Source organism: Eretmochelys imbricata, chromosome 16 (genome assembly GCF_965152235.1).
Source record: "Eretmochelys imbricata isolate rEreImb1 chromosome 16, rEreImb1.hap1, whole genome shotgun sequence".
NCBI classification, from domain to species: Eukaryota; Metazoa; Chordata; order Testudines; family Cheloniidae; genus Eretmochelys; species Eretmochelys imbricata.
The window spans coordinates 11,090,498-11,112,117 of record NC_135587.1 but is presented as its reverse complement, the minus strand read 5'-3'; positions in this window follow the sequence as shown (position 1 = coordinate 11,112,117).

Here is a 21,620-nt window from a genome sequence, read left to right as displayed (position 1 = left end):
GAGCTCGCAGCCCACTGCCCGCATGGCTGCAGGGGAGGGGCTGGGGTCTAGCCTCCCAGGCCAGGAGCTCAAGGGCCTGGCAGGACGGTCCCACGAGCCAGATGTGGCCCACGGGCCATAGTTTGCCCACCTCTACTCTATGTAAATCCATGGTACACCCACATCTTGAATACTGCATGCAGATGTGGTCGCCCCATCTCAAAAAAGATATCATGGAACTGGAAAAGATTCAGGAAAGGGCAACAAAAATTATTAGATATATGGAATGGCTTTCGTAGGAGGAGAGATTAAGAAGACTGGGATTTTTCAGGTTGAAAAAGAGACTGGGGGAATATGGTAAGGGGGGATATGCTAGAGGTCTATAAAATCATGACTGACGTGGAGAAAGTAAATAAGGAAGTTTTATTTACTCTTCATAACACAAGAACGGGCGGGGGGGGCACCCAATGAAATGAATAGGCAGCAGGATTAAAATAAACAAAAGGGCGTATTTCTTCACACAACACAGTCAACCTGTGGAACTCTTTGCCTGAGGATGTTGTGAAGTCTAAGATTATAAAAAAAGAACTAGATAAGCTCATGGAGGACACGTCCATCAATGGCTATTAGCCAGGATGGGCAAGGATGATGTCCCTAGCCTCTGTTTGCCAGATGCTGGGAATGGGCGACAGAAGATGGATCACTGTTCATTCCCTCTGAAGCACCTGGCATTGGCCACAGTCAGAAGACAGGATACTGGGCCAGATGGACCACTGGTCTGATCTGATAGGCTGTTCTTATGAACAACTTCGATTTACCCCAGCAGAGAATCTGGCCCCATATGTCTGTGTTTATGTGCCCAGCAGGGCTGTGTGTGTATGTATTGCTGGTGATAGAAACAAGGGAAGGGAGGCTTCACACTTTGACAGCATATTCAGCTGTGATGCAATGTGCATAGCCCTCAAGATCAAAGCTAGTTAAAAGCAGTGAGCCATGGTGAGTGCTGTGATGGTACCCAAGAGTTAGGTGCCCGAGCCAAACAAAACCCAGGAATGATTTGAGGTGGCAAATAAAACATCTCACAACTGAAAGAAAGCTTCTGGATTTCCTCACTGGAAACTTTGGATGATGTTATGCGCAGGCTTTCAAGCCAATCTGTTACACTTTCCTGTCCCACAAGAGCTGACAGATCGTAGCATATGTACAAAAGTGTTCCCTGCCTACCAGGCTGCCCCCCTGCCTGAGCATTTATAAACGCCTTCTCTCTGCAGGTTACAGACTTTCCTTAGAGGAAACCTTATCCTAAGTCCTCCCCCTGTGCACAACACCCCTCTCTTCCCCCTAAAAAACCCCCCACCTCCTGTAGCGCCTTCAGGAAACTCACTGGCCAAGTCTCCTACTTCTCCAAGTCACTGCTTTGTCTTCAGCATGAACTGCTCATCTGTTTAGGGGGTGGAGGGATGTTGGCAAGGATGTAAGGACACTGGAATCGATGCTGGGAATTGGAGGTGAAGACAAGGGGATTGAATCATGGAAGGAGGATGGGAAGAGGGGAATGGATCATTTTTAACTTAAAACAGCAGTATAAGCATGTAGCTACCAAGCCACATAGCTTACATCACACGGAGCTCCTCGTACATTGCATCCATATCTCCCAACCTTGGTGTGGCTTTGTTTGGGATTGGCAGTTCATTTGGGACTGTTTTCCTCTGTGTTGGGAACATGCCTAATAGATGGCGGCCACTACTACAATGTAAATAATAAATAGCAGTGCAATTTTTGTCATGCCAATAATGCCCTTTTCCACCTGGGCTGGCTAAGCCTTGCATTTCTTGTGGTGGGTGGAGAGGGTAAACAGGAAGGAGTTCTTAGGAGGAAGCATTTCAGAAGGACTCAGCACGATGGGTGCGCATTGAGTGTTGAGCTCACTGGGAAATCTGCACGCATGTCAAACAAGCTGGGGTAACTGTTTTAGGCGCCAAGTCCCACTGATTTGCAATAGGACCTAGGCTCCTTGGGTGATTTTGAACTTTGTACACTGTGCCTATTCAGTTTCATCTGTGTGAAAGGGATAATGAAGGTTAAAGCTGACGATAAAGGGCCTGATTCTTATCTCACACATAGGTGTAAATCAGAAGTAATATGACCTGTACCACCCTGCTCTCCTATAGGGTGTTTCATCCACACAGCTCACAGTGCATTACAAAGGAAGTAAGCATCGTTAGCCCCCATTTTACAGAGGGGGAAACTGAGGCACAGAAAGGCAAAGTGACTTGCCCACAGTCACACAGCTAGGCTCAGAACCTCAGTGAATTTCTCACGCAGGGCTGGAAAGGGAGGAGTGAAAATTAATTGGAGGAGAAAAGAATGAACGCAGCAGGCAGGTTATGTACATGGAACTAGAATTGCTGGGTGCCAGGGATCCGGAATGACAACGAGCAGCCCACTCTGGCCATACCAGACGCTCCTGATGTTGCAAATCCCATCTCATCTCTCAGTGCACGCCAAGCAGTGCCCTCACCAATGTTCAGGTGACTAATTTGAGGCATTCATTGGGGATTATTTCTTAAGCCACTTGCATTTTCTAAAATTAAAATAAAATAGCCCAACCCACCTTTCCCATCCTAAATCCAGGGCACATAGTGGGGAGGGTTCTTCCGGCTGGGATCGTCCAAGGAGCTGTAAGGGAGCTCAACACCAAGCGCTCACTGAGATTCAATTCAATGGGGCCATGGCTTCACTAAATCGTGTGATTGGCACCTGGATCAGCCTAGCTGGGTGTGAGCAGTCACCTTGCAAATCCCTACCTGCATCAATGACCATTGGGGGGGGGGGGGGGGCACTAGGACATCTGGCATCAAAATCCCATAGTTCTTTGCGCTGCCATCGGCAGAGTCACACTCTAATTCTTTCCCCGTGACTTGTGGGAGAACTTGACTGTCCTTCTGGGCACGTGCAGGGAATTGTGGGAAGGGACTGGAGTGGTTTCGCCTGCCTCCTCGCTGCAAAGTGGGTGGGTTGATAGGTGCTGGAGCTAGAGGTACTGGGGGTACTGATACACCCCTGGCTTGAAGTGGTTTCTATTATATCCAGGGCTTACAGTTCGGTTCAATGGCTCTCAGCACCCCCACTGCAAAAAATGTTCCAACCCCCAAGTGAAAGACGAACATGGATTCTAACCTGAGTTTAAAGCACGAGCAACTTCAGGTGAGATGGTTGTGAGAGTGGATTGGGGCAGGGCAGAAAGATTAGGGGCAGCAATGTAAAAGCCCAAATTTACTCTGCACTGTAGATATACGCTGGGAGAATACATTGGTAAGTTTGAAAATCCAGGCTAAGATAACCTTGCGACCTTCCTGAAACTCCCTTTTGGGTCAAGACCCCTCAATTTGAGAAACACTGGTCTCCCCCGTGAAATCTGTACAGTACAAGGTAAAAGCACACAAAAGACGAGATTTCACAGCGGGAGACCAGATTTCACAGTCCGTGACATGTTTTTCATGGCCGTGAATTTGGTAGGGCCCTAGCTTTGGGCACCGTCCATGGCTCTCCTGCCACTGTACGTCTTTGCCCGATCATACCCCTGCCACGGCTATGCCCGCTCTGTACCTTTGCTACCGTCTCTGCACCTTGCCCTCTTTCAGATTCCATGCACGCCACATTGGATGCCTGGGCAACTGTTAAAGATTTGGACTGGTTCTGCTCTTTTTTATGCCAGGAAGGTCACATGAAATAAGTGAACCTGCCTTTACACTGCCTGAATAATGTGCTCCCAGTTTGTTCATCAAACAGCGATACCATTTTACACCAGGAGATATTTTCCCAGACGTCACAACTGTAACTCTGGTCTAGCCCTGGGGGCTTTTATTTTTATCTTCCAGGGCTGCCCCCAACCTCTCTACTTCAACCACCACCTGGGAGCATTGGAGACATATCCAGGGCATTGCAGGAAACCTTCAGTGCTATTCAAAAAAACCAAACACCTTGCCAATGATTTGCATTATAATTCCAAAAAGTTTTTATGGTTTTCCAGATTTTTTTTATTGTTTTTAATGATCCGGCTCTGACGTAGCTGCCGCCAATCTGACCCTCTGGCTCTGTTCTTTTTTAATGATATAGCATAGAAGGTGCGGCCTACATAAAGGCCACTGGGATGAGTAAAAGGGAAGGGCGAGGCTGAAAGATAAAATGCCATGTCTTTGCTTCACAGTAAACAGCAACTGTTGTCAAAAAAAAAAGTGTGTGGGGGGGGGGGGCAAAGGAGTGCTGATCAGGACTTTGTCAAAGGGCATTCCACGCAAGACACAGTGTGAACGTAGCAATGTCTCTAAGGCCCGTCTACGTGAAAAAAGTTAGGTCTACCCAGCTACTTTGCTCAGGTTCCCACTTGCAAAAAAACCCCAAGCCCTGGCTCAGACCAATTGCACCTAGATGTTTGCATGTCAAGTGTAGACAAGTCCTAAGGGGAAATTGCTAGGAGCCACTGGTCTGAGCCAGGGCTTGGGGATTTTTTGCAAGTGGGAACCTGGCAATGTATGGCAAACAGGGGCCTGGCTGGTCCAGCACCCTGTCTCCTTGTCTTATCTGTGGCTGCTTTAGCAGTGGGAATTTTCTCATTAACCTTGAACTGGCTTTCAAGGAATCTCCTGACCTGAGGCTCTTACATCAACAGCCTGGTGGGCTGGGTGGGGTCTGCTCTAGGTCTGCTCCTAATGTATTGCTGGAACACAGGCACAAATGTGGGCATACACAGCTACTGAACTCCCTTTGGGTTCCTTGGAAGTCCCAGCCCGTGTTTCTGTCTCAGGCGCTCCCCGCCTCTCGCCGCAGAGTGACAATGAGCGGCAGAACCAAAGCTAGAGATGATGACGGCTACGCTCGTGTGGTGGTGCACGGCAGGGTGCCCAGACAGCAAGTGTGAAAAATGGGGACACTGTTTTGGAAGGGGGAGGGGGGGTTAGTTATGTATATAAGACAAAGCCCCTAATATTGGGACAGTCCCAATAACAGCGGGACATCTGGTCAACCTAGCGCAGGGCAAGGCCTGTGCATCATTTAAGCCCTAGCTCAAGGCCTTCTGCCTGGGGTAAATGTCACCCATAGAGAAAAAAGTATCATCTAACACAAATTCTTTCACCCATGGATTTCAAAGGCAGCCGGTGTCATTATCCCCATTTTACAGATGGGGAAACTGAGGCATGGAGAGGTAAAGCAACATGCCAAAACCTACAATTAAAGACAGGAGTGGAACCCGGGTCTCCTGATTCCCAGGCTAGTTAGTATAGCTACTGCACAAAACAGCCCCCTATTGTTATACTGGGGTGGGGGGAGGGCTGCATAAGTTGGTCCCATCCTGCAGTCGTTTACCCAGGCCAAATGCTTGGATTCCTGCCGAGGGTCAGGCCCCTGAGTACAACTTCCCTGTAGGCTGGACTGCAGCTCACTCGCTGGCTTGCTTTCTCAGGCAAGCACATCACTGCCAGAACTGTCCCTTGGGTAGGGCGCATTAGGGCGACCGCTCCGGGCCCTGCGCCTTGGGGGCAACCCATGGGCCAGTGCGATTGGCAGGCGTGGTCGGTCCCAGAAGAGACGAATCCGTCACTCCCCTCCCCCCCCCGCCCCATGCTCCCCCCGCGGGCAGGTGCGATTGGCCAGCGCAGTCAGTCCCGGATGAGACGGAGCCGTCACTTCCTCCGCGGGCCGTGCCCCCCCCAGGGACGGCCCTGGTCATTGTTCAGCCTTATGGTGGGGGCCCAAGCACTAAGTGCTGGCCAACCTCTGCTCTCCTCGAAGTCAAAGCTAAAAGCCTCCCGTTGACTTCAATGGGAGCAAAGTTAGGCCAAACGCTGAGCACTTTTCGGAATGCCACGCACCATGACATAAGGCCAAATACGCCCAGTGGCGGATTAAAGATTTTGCCGCCCCTTAGGCCCTGAAATAATTGCCCCCACCCCCACCCCAGAAGCCCCCGCCCCCGCTCACCTCCGCTCCTACTCAGCCTCCTCCCCTGAGCGTGCCACCGGGTCCTGCTTCTCCCCGCTCCCTGCCAGCACTTGTGTGCGAAGCAGCTTCGTGCGGCTGGGAGGGAGGAGGAAAGAGGGGGGAACGCGGCACGCGCAGGGGAGGGGGCAGGGCCGGGGATTTGGGGAAGGGGCTGGAATGGGCACGGGGAAGGGGTGGAGTTGGGGTGGGGCCGGGGGGGCGCAAGTGCCCACCGGTGCCGGGGGAAGTTGACGCCTCTGGCTGCTCTTACAAATTTGCCTCCCCTGCAAATTTGCTGCCTTAGGCCTAGGCCTTGTTGGCCTAGGAGTTAATACGCCGCTGAATCCACCCCGTTCTCAGTGGGGTGGCAAAGCCGCATGTGGGAGCAGACGGGGGCAAGGCACGACCCACCGCGAGGGTTGCTTGGCACAGTTGTAATTTAGTACGTTTCTCACCCGCCTTAGGGTTTAAAATCACACCACAGAGGTTGACAAGCCCTCCCCCCCCCCCCCACGAGGTTTTGCATGACTGGATGGAAAGTTATAGTGTTGAACTACTAATAAACTGTCCAATAAAAAGGATTCCCTTCCCCTTTCTTTCCAGCCTCCCCCTCCTCCTCCATTCCCCTCTTGTAAGGTCATTTAACAGCCTCTGTGATTTGCAGCATTCTTCCACGGTGGAAAGAATGGAGAGTCTCACTTACCACAGTTAGGAAGAAGGTTACTGTTCATGCCAGTGCCCCAGATGAGGGCAGCCCAATTTGGACGGAAGGGGTAGGGAAACGACATCATTTCCTAGGAGGAAAGGGCTCTTCTGCACTTTGATCTACCGTCTGGAAAGAAGGGGTGGCTGGGAATATCTAGGAGAGAAAGGCTGTCTTGTAATGACCATGGTGAACCAGTCAACAGGCTGGAAGAGGAATTTGGTCTGTCATGGAGACACTGTGTCAAATTCATCTTGGGTGTAATGCTATTGAACTCAATCTGATCTGGTCCCTGACATTATCCATCCTGAGTCTCCCCTACAGATGGAGGATGTGCCAGTGAAGGGAATAGAGACTCTCCAAGAAACAAGCCGCCCTATTCAGAAAAGAGCTTTTGATTTCGTGTCACAAGTTGGGCACTCAAAAAGCAGAGGTTGGGCTTTGAAACCGTTGGCCCCAGGATCCCCACATATCACTGCTTTCCAAGGCTCCACTCTGAGAGCCAAGAATTTCGCTGGACTGGGCCAAATACGCTGGAAGAGCCAGAGAGATATTGCACTCAGTTAAATATTAGGCACATTTCCATGTTGTACTCATTAAAGATCTAGAATTATGGGAGACATGGGAAACTGTGTAGAGATGACTTGTCAGGAAGGTAGACAAAAGGATAGAAATTAACAAAACGCAATCAATTTGCGCCAAGCTGTTTATCTCCTAGGAGCAAATCAATCAAACCATTTTTTTCTTAAAATAATTGGGGACTGCTCCAATGTCCGCAGAAATAAATGGAAAGATATCTAGAAGCTTAGGCGCCAATTCAACAATCATGTGGCTGACTTTAAGCCTGTGTTTACGTCCCTTGCTGATTCAAGCCCTTCATCATGACTCTTACATGGCTCTCACTAAGTGAGAGAAGCCCAAACCCTCTATTCATTGGCCATCTCACTGCACTTCACAACCCAAGTACATCACTTTGAACCTGAAGATCTAAGAGACGTTTGATGAATTTTGCTTTGAGTAGTTAATGCCAGATCATTCGACGTTTCCTGTTTGCATGTGTGTGAATGTATGCATGTGCCAGGGTGCGCGTCTGTGCATTCATTTGTTCAGCATGTGGCCTTGTTTTACACTGCAAAGGCATGTTTTCTTTGTAATTAGGACTTTCAGCCTCAGTCACCATTCATAGTCCTGAAATGCTCCAACTTGTTGAGCAGAATTAGGCTCCTCCCATCATCCCCTATGACCTCTTTGAGGAGGTGTTTGGTCCCTCTTGGGGGCACTATCTGGGTGGAGTTTTTGCTGTGAATTTGACAAACCCAGGCTTACCTGGCTTGGATATGGCCTCATGCCTCTCAGTGCCACATACTTTGACTCTCCTTGGAGAGCAGTGTCAGAGGACCCTATGGAGAGGTTTGGGATTTTCCAATTCATCTTAAATTGGTTTATTAGGGCGACTGCTGTAATTGCACAGAGGCAATATGCTCAGGGTTGTTATGGCTACAGATAGTTTGATACTAGTGCACTAATATATCACCATTCGTGATCTGCAATACACCTAGTAGAGAAGATTTAATTTATGCACAAGTCATGAAACACACATGATTGAAAGGGTTGCAGGTGTTCTAACGTTAGCAGGAGTAAGGCCTCAAAGGTATTTAGGCTCCTATTGAAATTCATGGCAATTGGGCTCCTAAATACCTTTGAGACTCTGGGCCTAAACAATTTAGGAAGGTCTTGCTTGACATAGGAGGTGTAAGCCTGTCTCAACTCAATTGTCTCTGGGGGCTACGAAGATACCGTCATCACCATGATGGCGCAGTGCACTGGTTCTGGCCAGGAACATGAAATGAGCCATGTCACTAGTATATTGGACACACAGTTTAATTATCTATCCTTGTGATGCTGGCGAGAAAAACCAAGATAAGCAGGAACCAAAACTCCAGATCCACATATTGAAGGCATTTAGATCTATATATAATCTATATATATTTATGGGTCACCCGTTATATTAAGGCACATCAAGGGTTAATAGATGACTTTTATAAATGACCAATGATTATAGATCGTTATAGATTCTAACCAGTCATAAGTCGCTTATAGCCATCTGCAAGCCCTTCTACTGATGTGCTTATAACCATCTATAACACATGCTGCTCGTGTTTATAACATGCTTATAATAAACTGTTAATCATTTATTAACCTTTGCAACGGGATATATAATATATAAATTGTGACCACATTATCTATATACAGAAGGGGAGAGACCCATCCCCATTTAGTTGGTGTTGGTCCTGCTTTGAGCAGGAGGTTGGACTAGATGACCTCCCGAGATCTCCTCCAACCCCAATCTTCTATGATTCTGTGCGGCAAACTTGATCAAAATTGGACAGCTAGACCTCCAGCTCCAGGTAGCTTCCTGACTTAGCCGACTCTGATTTCTGCAGCAGTTTTAGAGAATTAAAAAGCTGAGCTGTTCTTATTGACTTATGTATGACACCAAATGGTATAATCAATGTTATTCATGGTGACATGCCAGTCTATTTTTTTTTCTGTTGTGCCCAAATGTTTCCGTGTGCTGTGTGCTGCAGAAATTTATAGGCAAAATCCCTCATCGCACAGGTGAAGAAGTTGGTAGGTTATGGACTGGATGATGCCTTTGGCACCTGGGTGAGACTGGGAGGCAGTAGGAGATGCTTGGTAGCTTGATGTCTCTGCTTGTACAGCCATTAGAGAACAAGGTTGCTATTTAATTGGTGATCATTAGGGTTAAGAATCAACCTCATTAGGATCAAGAGTTAACATCCCATTGCCGACTTCAACCGTTAACGCCTCTCCTGTGATTGGCTGCAGTTTTTTTATTAGTGAACAAGATTGCTATTTAATTGGTGATCGTTAGGGTTAAGAATCTACCTCATTAGGATCAAGAGTTAACATCCCATTGCCGATTTCAACCGTTAATGCCTCTCCTGTGATTGGCTGCAGTTTCAGGATGACAACACTGCTGCTGTTTACATTTTGAATGTTTTCTTAACCACGGGGGCTTGAAACACATTTCAGGTAAACAAAAGTGCAAGTTTAGCACATGGCACATGCTTGTGGGACAAGGGTGTACCTGTGTCCAGAGGCTGCAGGCAGAGCCAGGGCCCAGAACCTTGGGAGGCACGAGCAGTTCTTCGACACGCTGAAGCTAAACGTGAGGACTGCCTTCAGGAGAACTGATACTCTCCAGCTCTCCTGGCACCCTGCTGCAGCATGGACTGGCATGGAGGTTGCGGGGAGGGGGTGTGTGTGTGTTGTGGGGCGGGGCGCTCTTCACAGCAGCTCTTGTGTATGAAAACACACGCGCCTGCTTTTGTTTGCTTATGTTGCCAATCTGGGTGGGGTTAAGAAGAAAGCGAGGCAGCGAGATGGGGGCCCGCTCTGAGTGAAAAGAATGGAGCCTTTTGCCTCAGGAGTGGGAAGCTCTGAGTGGCACAAGCAGGCTTGTGTCTTGTGCCAGGGCAGCGGGTCAGGGTGAGAAAATGCAGGCCACGCGACACAAGGGCTCTATTGTTAATACCCTCACTGCTCCCCGTGGGGTGCTTTTTGGCCTGCAGCCAGCCGGGGGGGGGCCAAGTGGTTTTTGCACGCTAGGCAGGGTTGCGTGTGCTCAGAACTTGGCTGGGAAGCTTCGGGAAGCTGTATCAATGAATCAAAAGATGCTTTTCCTTGAGAGACACTGCTGACCCATTGCCCCAGCATGGGGCCAAGAAGTGCTGGAGGGTGTTGTCTTTGACATAAGATGGAAAAGGAAGAGCCTCGTTATTTCTCGGCATTAAATAAACTCAGTGTTATTTGCACAGGGAGATGCATTAGCTGTGACCTCCTGGCCAGTTTCCTATTCTACCTCACTAATTGCCCACATCAGGCTTCTGCACTTCCCGTCCTGAACTGGGCCCACTCAAATTCCCACTGCTGTTAACGGGCGTCTTCCCATTGACTTTACAGGGCATGGGATTGGTTCCCTAACAAGATGCATGCCCCTTTGAGGTGCTGAGAGCTCTCAGTGGGTCACGCCTTGACAAGAGCGGATTTGTGTTTGTAGGGCCGCTTAGCACTGTAAACAGCTGCTGTGTTCCAACCCAGTGAACAGACAAAAGCTGAGATTTCCAGAGCCACTGAAGGGGCTTGGCTTGCCATTTTAATGAATGGGGATGCCAAGTCCCCAAGCCAGCTTTGAGAATTTCGGTAGTAGCCTGTAGGCTCGCTTAGGCTAAAGGGCACCCCATGTCCGTCTGTTAATACTACCTGAGTGTGCATTCCTGCCTGTCAAATTCTTCACCGCGTTGTGTTGCAGGAGAATGCTGACAATCACCAGCCCCTTGCTGGCCTGACAGCCCACCTGCAAAGCTCATTGGGTAAACCAACACTCTCTTTCCCCACAGTTGAAAGTGATGATGACCATTACTACATGCATGCAGAGGGGAAAAGAAAATAATTAGCCCCTTGAAACATTTGAGGACATTTTAATGTTGTTTGAAAAGTCAGGCCATAACTAATGCTGGTCACTTAACTCCCATCTTGATGGATCTGAGCTGTCTAAGCTCCTCCTTGGTGCTATAGTTACCAGTGATGAGAGGTAATATATAGATATCAGTTGTCCCCCAGGCCTGGCTCTCCCATTTAGTACAACTTACAAAGACTAGCAGGGTCCGTTGCAGGGCAGGTGGGACCGAAGCAGGTTTGGTTAGGGCTAAGGTGCACAGGGCAAGAGGTATGGAAGGCTTGATCTACAGGTGAGTGCTGTGTGCTCTGGGAAGCCGGCGCAAGACTGGCCTGGCACATGGTGCTGACCGTACGGCAGCAGAGGCTGCGGTGGGTCTGCTGCTCTTCAGCCAGTGCTGTGGGTCTCTCCTGTCCACCAGCAACGACAGTCGGGATTGTCAAGGCTGCCTGTCTATGGCCCGTTGCCGTTAATTGCTAAAGGGCTTTGGGTGGCCAACCCCTTTGAAAACTCACCCTGACTCGCACTGAAAATCCCAACCTTTCAAACACGATTGGCTTTGTTTGTAAGACGTGAAGCTGACCGGGTTTCTCTGGCCAGCGAAGTACGGAGAAAAACACATCCCCTGAGTCAGACACAGGCCTGGCAGTAGCACCTCCATCTGTGAGACGCTCGGGAAGGTGGCCAGTCTGCCCCATGCTCAGCAAAGTGGAGCCGGTTGGTGTTTGGCTGCAAGAGCTCCAAGGAACGTGCTGCAGAAAGTGGTGAGTGGGGCATGGCTCCAGCTGAACGGGTGTCCCAGGGTGGCGCGAGTGGGCAGTTGCCTGCTGGCTATGCTGGTTTTTTTTAAAGATGAGCTGTATAAACTGGAGGTTCTCGTCCTTGCCAATCAGTAACAAGCCCATGGCAGCCTGGGTGTTTGGGCAGTTGGGTTAATGCTGCCAGTATTTACTAGCTAAATTCCCCCTCCACTTTCAACGGCTTGAAACTTTGCGTGAAAAGTTGGGACAGAGGTGGTGGTGGGGTAATAGGCACCAATATAAAAAAAGCCCTGCATATCAGGACAGTCCCTATAAAATCGGGACATCTGGTCACCCTAGTTTCCCAGCTTGTGGGGGATGTAGCATCCCTGGGCACTGCTATGCAGTGGCCATATGCCACTGCTGACGTGATTCCTGAGCACAGCGGGCTAGGCTTGTACCCTTAGCCAGGACCGTGCGTGTGTATAATTTATGCCAGCCCAGGCGTGGCTTGGGGAGACAAGCCTCTCAGTCACTAGGAGGGGTATTAAATTGCTGCAGGCCTATCACAGCAGACAGTTACAGCCCCCTCCATCATCCTGCCAGCTCCAATTTCTCTGCCCACTGCCTGTCTCCATCTGCCCCAGAAGTGGGGCATCAGCAGCACTGCCTTACTCCTACGGGCCTGGATCCGTCACGAGCTGGTAATCCCACAGGGGGAAAACGGGGGTGGGAGGGGTGGTCTTATGCCTTTGCAGGAGGCATAGCTCAAGTCACAAGCGAGCCTGTAATTTTTATGGTGCTTGCGAATCCTTGAAGCCAAATAGGGGCACCATGTGGCTGCCCATCACTTTACACTCGTTCCCCAGCAAAACAAATGCTCAGTGTTTGTTTTTATTGTGATTTTAAAGTTGTACCTTTTATGAAAGAGCAAGAAACTACAGTTCTGTGGGGGTTTTTTTCCTGTCTTTTTGGACCTGAGCAGCCCCTTGGGCATGTAACTGAAATGTGTCCAGTTATGCACAGATGAAAACAATTTTAATGGATTGCAGAATCTCATTCTTTAGGAGGTAAACGAAAGGCATGTTCTCGCCCTGTAAACAATGGAGCAAGATTAAAATGGGAAGCACTATGCTCAGGCAGGACAGCCACTGAGAACAGGACTCTAATGTGTGAGTAGCCTTTATCTGCCCGGGGAGGTTTCAAAGTGCCTTGGTCAGGCGTGAGGTTGCAGGCCTGGCTAGCGCCTGACCCATTGAGAATGACGCTTATCTTTAGCTGAATGTTTTCTTGTATGGCCACAGGCTTGGTGCCTAAAGAATGTCTGGAGTTTCCAGCTTTATAACTGCATTTAGGCAGCTCTCAGCTCCCTCCCCCACCTCAGCCACACCTTTGCATCGAGGGTGGCCCCAGCGTGGAAATGATTTTATGGTGGCCACTGTCTGGCTTTGGCGTGAAAGGGGGGCAAAAATCCCTTTGCATTTTTTAAAAGACTAGAAAATTGGGCCTACTGGGGGAAGGGGGGGGCAATCGTCTTATGTAATGGGGAAGAAAAGAATCCTGCCGGGGGGTCACCAAGATGCAAAAGAGGGAGTGTAACTGCACCTCAGTCATTCAGTGATACTGTGCGGAAACCATGCTTAGCCAGCTATCGGCGGCGACAGTTCCTCCCTGCCAGACCTGCAAGGGGAGTGCTAATGCTGAGTTATGACCATAGAAGCACTGGTGGCTCATGGTAGCAACCAAGGACCAGCCCAGGTGTACCCTGATATGCAAGCCATGCTGGCTTTTGCTCAAATTTAAGTATCACTAAACCAGGGTCATACACAGGAGTAAAAATTTGGCTGCTTTAGAAGGGCCCCCTGCAGCCAGAGAAGCTAGTTCTCGGCCCCCTCTCTGTTCCCTCCCCTGCGGCCGGAGGAGCTGGCTCTCCCCTGTCACAGCCCCCGTGGCAGAAAACCCAGTTCTCCCCACTGCGGCTTCAGGGCTGGTGGAGCTGGCTCCCCCTTCTTCCCCCAGCGATTGGGGGGCATGGTCTTTTGCCACCCTCGTGCATGTCCCTGCTCTAAACACAACCGTGTTCTCGTCTTTGTGCACACTGCTCTGCTGACTTCAGAGACCAAAGTTAAATTGTTACTATACTATTAGTTCCTGCCATCAGCTCTGCTGAGCCCAAGCAGCGATGTGAGAGAGAGCCACCTTCTCTGCTGGCTTGTGTACAGTCGAGACCACAGTTGGCTGGCGTCCCCCTGCAGAATCTTCACTGGTGAGGTATGAACCACAAAGGACCCAGCCTGACCTTCGGGTCCCAGGGTGCTCTTGTGGCACTGGCAGTTAGGTGAGCCATTGTTTCACTTATCCTCTGATGTGGTCTGGGAACACTGAGAGCCAATAGACAACACGAGACTATAGCTGTAGAAGCACTTTGTAGGGACCCACACTTTGTTATCTTAAGGGTTATGCCTTAAGTAGTCACACTTACCATGATGTTCATAATTTTTTTTAAGTTACTAGCAGGGATGCTGGATTTCAAGACACCATCTGATGTCACAGAGCTTGCTCTTTTGGGGGCAATTTATGTTTTTGCCTGATGAGCAGCTACTGATGAAACCTCACTTTTCCATGCAACTATGCAACAACCTCGAATAGATAACTGCTCTGCATTTAGTTATGTGAAGGACCCTGGCCCCAAATCAGGCAAACATCACTCTGCAGGAAGAGTGTTTAAGCATGCGCTTAACTATAACAATTGCTTAAGTTCCATTGAAGTCATGCTCAAATAAATTGGTTAGTCTCTAAGGTGCCACAAGTACTCCTTTTCTTTTTGCGAATACAGACTAACACGGCTGTTACTCTGAAACCTGTCATTGAAGTCAATGGAACTTGATGTAAGCACATACTTAAAGTTAGGCACATCCCTAAGTGTTTTCCTGAATAGGGTGGACTTAAACATGTAAAATGTTTTCCTGAATGCGGGGCACCTACCCCTAACATGCATGACACCCTCAAGGTCTTAACTAATTGGTGCAGCAGGGGCCAGTGTGATTTGGTTGGAGGCTACTGTCCCAGTTCTGCGATTGCAAAGACACCAGGTAGCAAGGGAGTAAGACTCCATACTATTGAAAAGTCACCATATGGGCTGCTTCTGTAAGTCTTTCCGTTCCCTGTAGTGCAATCATTTTGCACGCACACACACACACACACACTCACACACACAGAGGCAGCTAATACACAAACATGCCTGTGGTAGCCGGCTCTCGGATCCCTGTAACAGATGTAACCAAGTGCTTACTAACAGCCGGTGTTCTTTTCAATGCATATTAGGTAGTAATACGCCCAGTGTCCACTTGCCACAAGAAACCAAACAAGATGGGGCACAAGAAAACACTCTTGTTCAGAACTCTTTAATACAAGCTTATATTGTTTGTGTTTTTGATTCTCTGTTCTCCCGGCGTCAGGGGACATAAACCCTCTTAGATGTGTGAGCATGTGTATGAAGATATATACAAAATCACACAGTTAAATATTTAAGCATACAAGGTATTATATATTTATATAATATAGAACTTTAAAGTATAGGAATCAACAATGGCAAAATATTTCTTATGTCTTTGACATAGCTTTTTTTTTTTAAGTGACACGTGACCTGTATTTGAAAGACCAGAGGAATTTGGTTTTGTTTTTTTTAAAAAAACCTGTATAAAGAAATTCTGTGAAAATGGTAAAAAAAAAAAAAAAAAAACCCTCATGAACCAAAAAAAAAGGACAACTGTTAAAAACTGTATTGAAAAAAAGAAATAAATTAGATGAACAATTGTGTAAATATAAATTAAAAAAAGATGACAATCTTAATAAATAAGCTTTACTATTTACATCTTTATATATTGCTTGGAGACTTAAATTAGATCCGTTAAAAACAAACGAATGCAAAATAAAAACCCAAAATAGGAGCAGCAAACGTACAGGCGTGAGGTACAGAATTAAGGGCTGAACTGTATTTTATCTGTTTCTTTCTTTTTTTTTTTTTCTCTCATTTTTCTTGTATACAGTAGACCAGTAGAATTCTTGTGAAAATACATCCTCAGCACTTCCTTGGATTATTGGTTGACGTGGCTTCCAGAAAGTGCCAGAAAGATTCCATAATAATAATAATCATAATAATAATAAACATAATAATTATAACAATAATAAAAAGATACAATATGATACATAAATATGGAAGAGCAGTTGGTACTATGAATACATTTTTTCTCTAGATGAGATCACAGTTTTATTTGTAAATATTACACACATATATATAATATTACACATATAATATTATATATATATAGCATATATATCTCTAATATGGCTCAATCCTGCTCCCATTGAAGTCAATAACAAAAAAAACCCAACTTCTTGTTGGCATTGATGGGAACAAGATCCAGCCCAACATCTACAGACAGGTAAATGATTACAGAGGCCATACAATGCAAACTCCACAATGGTTCCAATTCCTCCCTCTTGAATTTCTGGAGAAAAATGTCTCATTACAGCCCTGGTTCTTTGTACTCAGAAGATCACAATGGGTGGCTGAATTGTGACCTTATGGATTGGAAAAAAAAAAAAACGGAACCAAAAACATTTTCAGAACTGAGTTCTTTTGGCTCAAACGCAACCCTCATTAGCTCCGCCGCCCCCCGCCCCTACAAGGCCAATATTGCACAGGTAGCATCAAGACTCTCTATCTGATGCTAGTCAAGCCAACTCACGCGCTTGTGCTTGGCCAGAGAGGAAGCAATTAGATTTTAACTGAATCTCAGAGTTGTAGAATGGGGCCAAAAGGGGGGGGGGAAATGGTTTGCTACAAAATATTACTACAATGAAAACATCATCCCCATCCTGATCCCACCATACTCCACTGAGTGTTTGAAAACTGGGCTCACTGGGAACAAGAGCAACCCATTAGCCTTTGCGTTAGTCCCTATTTGCCCTAATGAACTGGAGCTCAGAGGGAGTACAGCTTGACAGATTTGGGTCTGTTCTCAGTAAGTCCTGATCAAGCCCCCTTGAGCACAATGGTTAAACTCCATCAATGCTCAATCCAACAAGGTGCAGAACACCCTCCAATTAACGGGAATTAAGGGTGTTCAGTGCCTCTTGGAGGGACTCAGCACTTCACAGGATTGGGCCCCAGGATGGTGTAATGCGGAAGTAACTCAGTTGAAGTCAATGGAGTTACACGACTGAGATCAGAATCAGGCCATGTAACTTGAAGCTATCAAGTCTCTGCACATGGCTTTCTCCCAGCGACAGACTGAACACACCTCTAACTCTCACTGGAGTCTGTGGGAGTTTTGCAGGTGAGAAGACTGCAAGATGAGGCCTTAAGGCAAGGATTCTCAAAGCTGCCCAAGGGAGTTAGACATCAAAGTACTGGCATCTAACGCCCTTAGGAAATCCCAACCTAAGTGTCAGTTTAACCCATTCAGTCACCTCCTTGTTTTCTAGTTTGGACAATAATGGAAATCAAGGGATGGAATCTAGGAAATGGGGAAAAGTTTAGTGCCCCTAATCCCAACTAATTGGAATTACCTGTCTGATCATTTAGCAGCTTTTCTTTTCTTTTTCTCTCTCTCTCTCTATCTTGTTGTTCTGAATTCAGACTGTGCAGTGATTTTTGAGTGCAGTAATTGGAGCACAGTGAAATACTGGATAAATGTATATGTACAGTTGGATAATGTAAAAAAGCACAAATACACATGTTAAAAAAATCTGGAAAAGATAAATGCAATGAACCCACCCACCCCCACCCTCCAAAAAACAACAATATACCAACCTCCCGCCCCCTCCCCCGCAAGAAACAGAAAACATATCAAACTAGCCTTATTTCCTGGACTTGTCACAAAGCACAAGGGAAAAAAAAAAACCAACCCAAACCCCGAAAACCCTCCAGACAAAGCAATAAACACTTCACTGTATTTCTAGGGAAATCTACACATAAGTGTCTAACTCTCTACTCAGTTGGCAGAATAACACACAAAACTAGGTTTTGCTCTTCTCAGGTTTGGATCATGCATTTTTTTTTCCTTTCTTTTTCCCCCTCCTCTTTCTCTTCTCTCCATAAAGTCTTGTTGTTATTTTTTCCCCCACTTGAATCAGTTGCAGCAAGAAACCGTTGTTTGGTTTTTTTTTTTTTTAATATATTTTTTTTAAACACAGGTAAAACCTAGAACAAACCGACAGTTACAACCAAGTGAAACCAAAACCGGAAGGGAGGTAGCTGGAACCTGACTCTGAACGATCCTCTGGCACAACCCTCCTGTCTCAGCCTTGGGGGGTGAGGGGCAGCAGAATGTGCAAGAAAACATGGACACCAGCGCAGTCCGTTTGGGGGTGGAGAGTAGCAGCTGATCGGGTTTTTCCACCCCGTCACGCACGATTCGCCACTTTCTGATCTAGCTCTCCCTCTTCCTAACCATGGAAGCCATCAGCAGCTGGAGCCAAGCCTGGGCAAAGGCTGCTCCAAGCGAAGATGATCGCCTCACTCAGGGCCACTGTGGGGTGGAGTGTTGGCCCCACATCTCTGGCAATCAGGCAGGTGCCACGGGACCTGCACCAAGTGAGCAGCTGCCTTCAGTGGCTTTATAACTTTTGATTTGTGCATTCGCTTGGTGGCTCGTGTCCCTCCCGCCTGATCCAATGCCCACTGACATCAATGGGAGTCTTTCCACTGATGCCAATGGGGGCTGGACTGGACTCTGAAAGAGTTAACCCCTTATACACCAAGGATTAGATTAACCTTTTCCTCAGGACCGCTGCACAAGGGAGAGGGAGGTTGGGAAAGGGCCCACTGTGGCCCCTCCACTCACCCACCTACGCACAGAGGCAAGGCACAATGGGAGTCTTGTGTTCAGGGAGCGCAAGTGGGCAGAGCTGGGAATCAGCAGCCCCCTCACGCACATGCCAACCCAGGTTTTCTTCTGGTAAACCCCATGGGAGGGAGGGAACGCTGTGCAAAACAGCGCTGACGTCCGCTGCTGGTGCTGTGGGCTCCGTGGGAGGAGATGCACCGCCTAGGCATGCCAGAGGGGAAAATAGCAGCATGGAGGTTCTGCCCTGAAGAGGGGACTGCCACTGCTGGCAGACCGGGGACTGCAGCGCTGTAATTGGCATGTGAGGCTGTGTGGGTGAGAGGCTACACCTCCTTCCACACTAGCCTCTCCCCCGAACGCAAGGAGGACTCAAATCTCTGTGAGCAGCAGCTTGCCCTATCTTCTCCGCATTGATCCCTCTCTATGCAAAAGGGGGCTATTTTGGCCCTGAGTTCTCAGGAGCTCACAACGAGCACGCGGCAAGTATGCGTCTTTGGGACTCTATGCAGGGTGGCATTATAACTGGGAAAATTATATATATTATATATATAAAATTATATATATATATAAAAACCAAACCCATATTAATACACATCACTGAAAAGTTAGAGCTGCCCCTGGGCCTAGCAGCTCTTTGCTCTCTGGGAGGTGCAAGTAGGACACGGGGCACAAAGCAGAGCTCCTGCCAACCTGTTGCGGGCGTAGAGGACACAAGCCGGTCGATAACTGGGGCTTGTGAGCTCTTTTGATGACACGTGAAGCAAACCGCCAGCACGGGGAAGGCGTAATGCCACTGTGGATGGCGGCCTCAGAAGAGAGGCAAAGGACTCGAGGCTGCAAGCTGCAGGGGATCTCTGTGAGTAACCGCAGCTCCCAGTCTACTCAGCTAGATTTGAGGATGCTCAAGATAAGCCCCCTGAGAGAGCCATGATGCCTGACCAATCCTTTTGTCCTTGGGAGGGCAGCAGTGAGCGCGTGCGTACAGGTGGGTGGGACGCCTGCCTGACAGCCAGGACCGGACCTGTGCTCTTAATCAATAGAGGGCTTTGGAGGTGGGACCCTTCAGCAGATGTACGACACAGTCACTGCCCCTGCCCTCCCAGATTGGAATTGTTTTGGGGCCATCCCTAGTTTAATTGCCGTAGCTTTAACGGAGTGAGTCCAGGGATGTGTTTGGCCCTTTATCTTTGGATTCTTAATCTTGACTCCAGTTTCTACAAGCCTGTTGATTTCCCGTGTCGAGCCATTTTTACAGCCTCCGGCAGCTCCCCAAGTGCGCCATGGCTGGGGAAGGGAGATGCAGCCTCTGTAGAAGGCTGGGCATTGACTATACTCGACAGAAATAAAGTCTAGGTCTAGGGAGAGGTCCTAAGCCCCTAAATCAGTGAGTGCCACTGGGATGCCCAAGCTGGGCAACGAAGCATTGGGGGATTTTGGTGTCACTGAGTTGAGGAAGAATTCCTCTTCTGGCTTAAAATGTTCCCATGGATTTGAATTTTTTGCTTCCCCCCACCCCCCAAAAAATCTTTTTCCTTCCCCAGAGTCTAAAATATCAGGCAAGCAGGACAGTTCATTCTGGCTGCATTGGTTCAAGGGATTGCAGCCGGTTCTAGGATGGCTTCAAGGGGAGCCGTGGCCCTTGTGAATGCACTTAAATGAGCTGCCCAAGCTCTAAAATGCCGTGGCCATTCCCTTGTCAGGCAATGTCAGGCCCGCCTCCCGTCTGAGCCCATTTTAAAGCCCTGCAGAAGGGGGAATTAACCCTTTCAGGGAGGCATTATTGTCAACAGGAGCCCTAAACTACGGGATGCCAATCCAGCCGTTAGTGTGCAGACTTTAGGGATATGTTTGGAATGGGTTGTAGCAGCAATGTCTGCACTGGCTCCACTGGGTATCAGATTGACTCGATGGGATCTGAAGCAACCAGAGGATGCTGAATCCCAATTAAGATATGACTGAGCGGCCGGTGGAAAGTGCACCTTTCCGGACCAGAACTGGAGGTGGGGAGGAAGGGGCAGATGGGAGGTGTGAGGGTAACCTCTCTTCATGCCCTTCCTTTTGGAAGATTCAAAGCAGCTGATCTCCTGCTCTGAAGTCGCTCTGTGGGATGTATCGCCCACAGGCCTGGGAATTTAACACTGACAAACTGGGTTCAAAAGTCTAATCCTGTCCCCAGCCATTCTTTCCACTTGGCTCATGCCTTTGCACTCTCTCCCTCTCCTCCGGCCTCTCCTGTGCCAACAGGAACACGAAAACGTTGTTCAATATAATATATCAAAGGGGAGGGGAGGAGGTTTAAGCAGAACCATTGGCTAGCTGGAGGTGAAGCAGCAAATCTCTTTGGCTGGCTGGTGTCCTGATTTCTTGCCCCAGTGCTGAGGAGAAAACCAGAGGGTCTGAAAGGCAGGTTGTAGGTAAGCTTTAAGGCAGATTGTTTGGTTGCTTGGGGTTGTTGTCACCCTGTCCTGACACAGTAAAGAAACTAGTTGTATGGGACATAGCAGCAGGAGTAGCAGCAGCAGACATGCTCAAACGATAAGTATGGGGGTTTGATTTACCCTCCTTATTCCCTCAGGAGCAATAATCTCCAATCCTCAGTGCCAGCCTAACTCATCAATGCCAGTCCTCAGCCCATCCACCCACTAGCACCCTCCTTTGCTTCACCACGGGACGGTCTGCCGACCAGCAAACATTTCGGAGTTCTCCCATGTGTAGGCTGCAATTTGCAAGCTGGATGGAGGCCAGTGCAGCCGCGCAGAAAAGCCCCGTACAGTTTGCAAAGCTCCTAGCCTGGGTGTAATATTTTCATGATAAGATAATGCAACCCACTTTTCAGCCGTCTGGCCATTTGGAAAGACATTCGCCAAGATGCACGGTCC